Source organism: Microtus pennsylvanicus, chromosome 9 (assembly GCF_037038515.1).
Source record: "Microtus pennsylvanicus isolate mMicPen1 chromosome 9, mMicPen1.hap1, whole genome shotgun sequence".
Taxonomy (NCBI): Eukaryota; Metazoa; Chordata; class Mammalia; order Rodentia; family Cricetidae; genus Microtus; species Microtus pennsylvanicus.
In genome coordinates this window covers 93,182,441-93,190,270 of record NC_134587.1, presented here as the reverse complement: position 1 = coordinate 93,190,270, position 7,830 = coordinate 93,182,441, and the positions used below count along the sequence as shown (strand labels likewise).

At 42.3% G+C, this 7,830-nt stretch overlaps 1 pseudogene; it reads right to left on the bottom strand.

Moving 5' to 3' along the window:
• Window positions 1-270: 270 nt before the first annotated feature.
• Window positions 271-2,295, bottom strand: LOC142857813 (triokinase/FMN cyclase pseudogene; annotated as a pseudogene).
• Between the last annotated feature and the right edge of the window lie 5,535 nt (window positions 2,296-7,830).

The window sequence follows — 7,830 nt, the reverse complement described above, 5'->3', positions numbered from 1 at the left end:
TTTTAAATCAAATATTATTTCCTTTTGAACCGACTAACTTTGGTACCTTACCTCAGTAGTAGAATGTTGGCTGAGAGTGAATTTAAAACTGAACTTCAGGTTTTTGTTGTAACTGTATCTAATCATAGGGTTCTGAAATCTTTGGAATTGGTTCATAGGAGGACAATGAAAGAGGTAGACAGGACTACTTGCCTAGAAGTGGTAGAGTCCACAATAGACTTGTCCTTCTATATCAATCATTAATCATGAAAGACACCAAATAGCCAAATAGGTACACCCAGTTAGAGGCCATGTTGTACTCAGGAAAAGCTTTATCACTGACATTCAGAGCTGGATGGGGTGGGGAGAACATGACCTGAAGAGGAAGAGCAGTGTTGGCAGGGCAGATGATCCACCCAGCCAGCCACTTACTGTTCACAGAACAGTTCTGGAGGGGTGGCAGAGGGTGGGTGCTAGGGTGAGTGAGGGATAAGGTGACCATCTGAAGGCAAGAGGAAGTAAACAGGGAGAGGAGCTGAGGAGGAAAAAGGCAGTTATGCTCCCTGCGTCTGCAAGACTTCCAGGATGGCGCGGAAGATGGCGGCAACTGCCACTGCTCCAGGGTCTGGCTGATCTAGTCGCGGAGCTGATGTAACTAGCTCTTCCAGCGCCAGCTTCCATGTTCTTGGTGGCCTCGGCTGCTGCTTCAGCACTCTTGACTGCTTTAGTCAGGACTGGGAGAAGACTGGCTCCTGGCTTCTTCCAGGCTTGCAGCTCCTGTCCTGCTGCCCACAGAGAATCCAGCATTGTCCTATCTCCTGGTGCAGCCTTTCCATACTTCTGCATGGCCTCCAGGCCGGCATCCATAGCAGCAGACCACGCTGGGAGAGCAGTCTTGGCTTTGAGAGCCTGGGCAGCTGCAGTCAGGAACAGGCCATAGAGCGCGCCAGATGAGCCTCCCATCTTCTCCAGCAGCAGGACAGACCGCTTGGAGAGCACCTGGGCAGGGCTAGCTAGAGCTGGGCCCTCCTTTACCCAGCCCTGGATGGCTTTGGCAGCACGGCTATGGGTAATGCCACAATCCCCGTCACCAGCAGCCCTGTCCAGGGCATTCAGGTGCTCCTCCAGTCCGATCAGGGTGGTGCACACCCGCTCCAGCACAAGCGTCATCTGCTTTGCTGCTCCACCTCCTGCTGCAGTGGCCTCAGGAGCCTCTGGAGGCTCTGTGGGAGCTTCTCGGATCCGCTTCCGCCCAGTCACAGACATCTTGGCCATGTGAGGCCAGGCTGTTGCAGTAGTTTCAGCATCTATCAGCTTCAGCAGGGGGTCATCCACAAGCAGCAGGGTAAGGGAAACACCAGACATCTCTAGTGCTGACATGAAGGTACCCACCAGGGCACGGGCGACCTTCACCCCACGGCCCTCCAGCAAGCATACGGCAGCATCAGCTATGATGCCCAGTTCCAGGAAAGACAGGCCACCCAGATTGTTGACTATCAGCACCACTGAAGAGCCTGACTGTACAGGCACATGGGATACATTGGAGGTGTTTGTCATGTGGTCAAGCATGAGAGTGACAATCTTTTCAGCAGGTGCCATCTTTACCCGCTGAACACCAGCTTCCCCATGGATCCCAAGGCCCAGTTCCACTTCATCAGCTGCGAGCTCAAAGGTGGGCTTGGAGCCAGGGACACTGCAGGAGGACAAGCTCACCCCCAGGGTACCCATGGCCTTGGCGACCAGGCTCACCCGCTTTGCGATCTCCTCCAGCCCCACACCTTCCTCAGCCAGAGCACCTGCCACCTTGTGAATAAGCACGGTGCCACACAGGCCACGCTGGCCGGCCTTCTTCAGAACAGTGAAGGCACTGTCATCCCTGATCACCACCATCTCCACAGAGATGCCCTCGGCCCTGGCCTGCTCAATAGCAAATCCAAAGTTGAGTCGATCCCCAGTGTAGTTCTTCACGATGAGGAGGGTGCCCGCTGTGCCTGCCTGGGCCACAGCTCTAATGGCTGCCAGGATGCTGCCCACAGCTGGAGAAGCAAACACGGATCCTACAATGACCCCGGTCAGCATTCCCTTCCCGATAAAACTGGCATGGGCAGGCTCATGGCCTGAACCTCCACCTGAAAGAAGTGCCACCCGGCCTTTGAGGCTGTCCAGGTTAGAACGCAGGGCCACACGGTGCCCTTGCAGGAGCTGCAGGTTAGGATTACAGGCCACTAACCCAGCAAGGGCATCATCAGCACACAATTCCACCGAGTTCACCAGCTTTTTGGAGGTCATGGTTGGGAGGCTCTGAAACAGCTGAGCTCACACTTCTGCTCTGAGCTTAACATAACAGCTTTTTGTCTTCCTTCTTGGAAGTGTACCTTGACTTTGCCTCAATAACTGTTCTTGCTTGAGTCTCCTCTGCATCTGTCTTTGAGTTCTTTGCCCAAGGATACAAAGAATTTTGACCACAAATCTATTGACACTGTCAGAAAATAGATGAAATGCTCTGGTAAGATCGTTTGTACTAACAGAAGAGTATTTACAGTCGTGTAGGAAAGCACAAGGAAAGGTCCGATATCCAAGGCCTTAGTTGTAAAAGGTTGAAGATCAGGAACAGTTGCTATGGAGAAAGTACCATTTGTACAAGCGTCCTATTAACATACAAAAATGATATGATCAAATGAAAACCTCACTTGCTCTCTCAACCCTCCTGCCTCAGCTTGCCTTAACAATGTGTGAGAGTGGCTTCCACCACTTACATGTAAACCGTTCTTGTGACTTGCACGTGTTCTGGTACTGGGCTCTGATCAGAAACACATTAACGCCGGGGGTGGAGGCAAAAGCTAAATTTGCTGGTGGTATAGCTTACCATCCGTGCATCTAACCCATTGATTTTCATGAGTATAGCCGTTAACACTGCTGCACAGTTTTGAAATTGCTTTAGGTCTCTTGACTTTTCAGTAAATATAAAAGGATATGTTTTCCTGACTATAAATCACCTAAAAAGATCATTTACTTTTCACGAATATGCAATCATCTAAAGATAGTTATTAACAATTTATTTTGATGAATTGAACTAATCATATTGGCATGTTGAGCTATTCAAAAGTATACGTAGGCAATAAGAATGCAGTTTCTAACACCATTTTAAAAAGAGAAACAATGTTTTAGAAGCTTAAATAATGATTGTATATAAGGTCACACTTCTTACAAAGCAACTGGTGTCATAGGATTATAATTCCAGGATTTGGGCGGTAGAAACAAAAGGAACAAGGGTTCGAGGCCAGTCTTGTCTACTTAATAAACTTGATACTAGCTGGTTTTATATGATATCTTATTGCAGAAACAACAAAAACAAAATAGCAGATGTTTTGAGCAAGACAATCTTCTGCCTGACTGGCTAATGTATATATATACCACACAGACAGGCCATTGGTATATGAGTCATTGAATGTATTTTACTCACTACATTTTTTTATATTTTCTTTTTTGTGTTGAAGCAACTTCAGGTGCAAAGAGGCCTCATCTGGTTCATTATTTGCCTGGATGAATTCTGCAAATACCAAGTCATTGTGCATGTATTTTAAAATCAAAGCTAAATCTAGGCCTGATCACCAATCTGGAAATTCCACAAACATAGCAAATTTGAATATGTAAGTGGAAATCCTCTTTGGCTTTCCATAAATATAATTTTCTTGGTCATGAGCATACAAATATATCTGTGAAGTGTGTCATTTGAAGTAATTGTAATTTTTGTGTTCCAAGTTCTTCTGAAGTGGATCAACATTGAAGAGGACCACATCTTTCATTTTCCATTTTAAACTCACTTTTCTGTGAGAGTAGCTATTATAGAAATTCTTCTAGGGTGTACTGCTTCTATACTAAAATTTGTATATTATTGGGTTATATGGTACAGTAATAAAGGGAACATGCTTGCTGACCAAGTAACAGAAAAAACATCACAGTGAAAGCATTTTTCAGAGGCCAGTTGGTCTACCTAACTATAGAGACCGTTACTTTGAAAACAATGTATAAAACTAGCCTGTCTTCAAGGCCATAAATGCCACATATGTAAAATTTTTTTCTCTACTCTTCTCAATGGTACTCTGAGACTTATAGTTACTTGATATAATCTATTTAAATAAAACTAAAAGATAAGTAAAACTTGCAAATGGAATGATGCTAGCACCATCTTTTAGTGACCTACTTAAGGCCAATTACAATCCATAAAGTTTCCTCTCACTCAGATTAAAAACTTCAAACTGAAAAGTATTAATCCAGGAGTTTTTATGTGGAATAACTTTGCCTGTCTCTATTATAATATTGTTTTAAAAAACGGTGAGCTGCCAATTAGTTAGGGAAAAGATAGATGCCTCTAAATATCTCAAGCTAATGAGACCATCTGTCTTAAAAACCTTTAACTGTCACTAAGAAAGAAAACCTACTTGACAACCATTTATTTATGCATAAGAGGGCAGTGAGTATTTGGGAACTAAACGTTCTCATACTTTAAAGAATTCTTAAGCAGACAAAAGGGAATGATTATAACTACTGTAGAATATTGGAGCTGAATTAAGGTCAGCATCTACAATGTTCTGGCTAAGTGGGCACGCTTTGGGCCATTATAGTATCTGGAATATATTAGTGTCAGGAGAAAAGACAAGGGAGACTGTGAGAAACGGAGCGCAAGGGGTCGGATGATGAAAGTGTTTAAACCTTTCAAGCAATTTCATTTGAAGATTTATCAAGGGGAATGGTGAGAAGGAAAACTGACTCAGACAGTGCAGCTTTTCTAAGACATCCTTGTGTGAAGGAGAAAATCTCAAGTCCCCGTGGTGCACAGCTGGTATATGTAGGGAAATTTGCATCTTAAAGATCTTGTCTTATATTTTTATTACGACTCATTTTCCTATCAGTTTTCTGATGTAGGCCAGACATCCTTTTGATGAATGGACACAATTTTCTGCTGTAGAGCAGGTCCTAAAAGTTGGGGCAGCTCTCTCTCTCTGAGCCTCTCTGATCCTTTTACTCCACGACACAGGCAGACTGCTTTCTAACTCTGTCTTTCTATGGGAAAGAGATGGCTCCCTTGTCTCCAGTGCAATATCCACTGCAATTCTTACTGGAGCATTAAACATGGAGACTACATGGGCTGCTAGCTTAATTGAAGGAGCGCACAATGTGCTTTGCTAGACTGCAGACTTAGTGGAAGACCTTCCTCAGCAGTCTGGAAACAACAGAGCTCTGAGCAGATGCTATTTCCTCTGGGCACAATGCTGAAAGAGCAAAAAGAAAGAGGCAATGTGCTGCGTCTTATGAGGTCATGGTGGAATATATGTTTAAGCTCCCCGCAAAGGACAAGCACTCATGCAAGCAATTTCCTTCCTCTATTTAGATATAACTATGTTCCCTACGATTTTGTTGGTATTTCAACAGCAGTAGCAATATTGAAAGCATGCCGTGGAGTTTTAGCGAGGTTTAGGTAAATATTCTTTAAACATATGCAAATTATAAAAAACCACATGATTGCAAATTGAATTAATACTCAAATATATTAAAATGTGTGTAACATGAACTACCAATTTAAAAATAAACATCATTTATATTAATACTTTTCAGTGACATGATCTAATCTTTAGAAAATTCTAAGAACTTGAAGATTGTCAAGTACGCTAACGCAGTTCTTACTTGTATGTGTTATGGTTTCTGGTTCTTCGTATTATCTTCCATGGTTATGATGTAACCACAGCTTTCTGCAAGATGATGTAATATTTTTTCTTCATTATGTCAGTTTATGATTATTGGGCTATTAGAATATCTCTACTCTATTTTCACATTATAGCATTTTATTACCCCAGAGAATAAATTATCTCTATTAGACATAGTCTCTCAACTACATTGAACATTTCAAATAACAAGCCACATGGGGAATGCTAACTCTGTGCAGACCACCAGGTCAAACAGTCCTCTAAAAATGCTTTCACCAAGGACAGTTTTCATTTTTTCCCTTGGTAATAATATGACATTGAATTTTAATAAAGATCTAGGTTCCTTGGAGTTATAGCCAAATCATTAGCATTCATGAGACAAAAATGAAATTGAGATGAAAGAAGAAATCATGATAAAAGTACAATTTCAGATGCTTTCATGAAAAAAAAGCTTCCTTTTTTTTTTTCAAATACGTGATAGTTATAATCAACTTAAAGTAACCTTGTCTTGGATTGGAAATTCAATATTCACTTAGCTGTGATAATCAATAAAATTACATCATCACTAAATAGGTTATTCATGAGCTATACTTAATTCTGCCACTATATTGATGTTAAGACCATCACCGTCAAATTTCCTTCTTTCTCTGTGACCCCAGCCTAGCAGAGGTGAACATACAATTTCAAGATATGCTGTGAGACAATGGTCTATAGCCTGTCAATTATTTTTTAAATAAATGCTGATTGGCCAGTAGCCAAGCAGGAAGTATATGTAGGCAACCTGGCAGGAAGTAGAGGCAGAGCAATGAGGACAGGAGAATTCTGGAAAGAAGAAAGTGCATTCTGCAGTCCTGACCCAGCCAAAGAAGAAGAAGCAAAATGTGACTGCCTCACTGAAGAAGGTACCGAGCCATGTGGCTAACATAGACAAGAATAATGGGCTAATATAAGTTATATGAGTTAATAAGAAGTCTGAGCTACTAAACCAATGAGTTTATAGTTAATGTAGACCTCTGTGTGATTTCTTTGAGATTTAATGACTACAAGGACTGGACAGGACAAAAAACTCAGACAACAAAGATATTTAATGAATTAATTGTTAATGTTTGTTTCTTGGTCACCAAGCAGTGTCAGGAATTGATTCGTGGAGTATGTTGAGTCCAGGGGGGTCACGCAAAGATGAGAACACCACCAAGTCTAATAAACCAGAAGCAAACTTTATTCCAGAATCGAGATCCTAGGAAAACCAGAAGCAAACTTAAAAAAAAAAAAAAACAACTCTGTGGAACACAGAAGCAGAAGCTTATCAGCTAGCTGAGACCACAGCCAGAGATGGTGTTGGTTAGGCTGTGGCCCCCACTAGTTTCTGAATCCACCTTTTATAGTAAGGGCACCAAGCATTAGGTCTGAGCAAAGGAATTTTTTTTTTTTTTTTTTTGGTTTTTCGAGACAGGGTTTCTCTGTGGTTTTGGAGCCTGTCCTGGAACTAGCTCTTGTAGACAAGGCTGGTCTCAAACTCACAGAGATCCTCCTGCCTCTGACTCCCAAGTGCTGGGATTAAAGGCGTGTGCCACCACCACCGGGCTAGCAAAGGAATTTTTACAACCTTGCCCTGACACTTAGGTTGGTCAGCAGAGACCCTAAAGGGGAGTGAGTGCTAATGTCAATGATTAACTAGGCAGCCATCGTGAAATATGTTTCAGAGGAGATTACAATGAAAATCACTAATTGTGAGAAAACAGATGTCTTTAGCAATGAGTCAGAAAAGGGGCTTCTAGTAATACTAGAAGGTTAATATATTAATATTAATTGGTTCCTTAGGCTGAGAACTTAGAAGACAGCGAAAAGCTTTTCATACTATCTCAAAAACGATACTGACTGCCATACTTTACAACCTCCATTATCAGAGCTCATCAATTAAACCATTGTATTTGTCCACTGTCTCCTGGCACCTCCAGGTATAAACTGGAGTCTTATGCCTCTTCTCTGGTGGCTCTAGTTTTCCATAAAAGAGATAGTGTCTAACCCAAAGGTCACATATCTCTGTCTCCTAAAGGTTAACTCAGTTCACCGCTGTCATTTATCAGGGATGGTCAGGACAATACTCTCATTTTGCAGGGAGAAGCTCTGGCCTTGTAAATAAAAC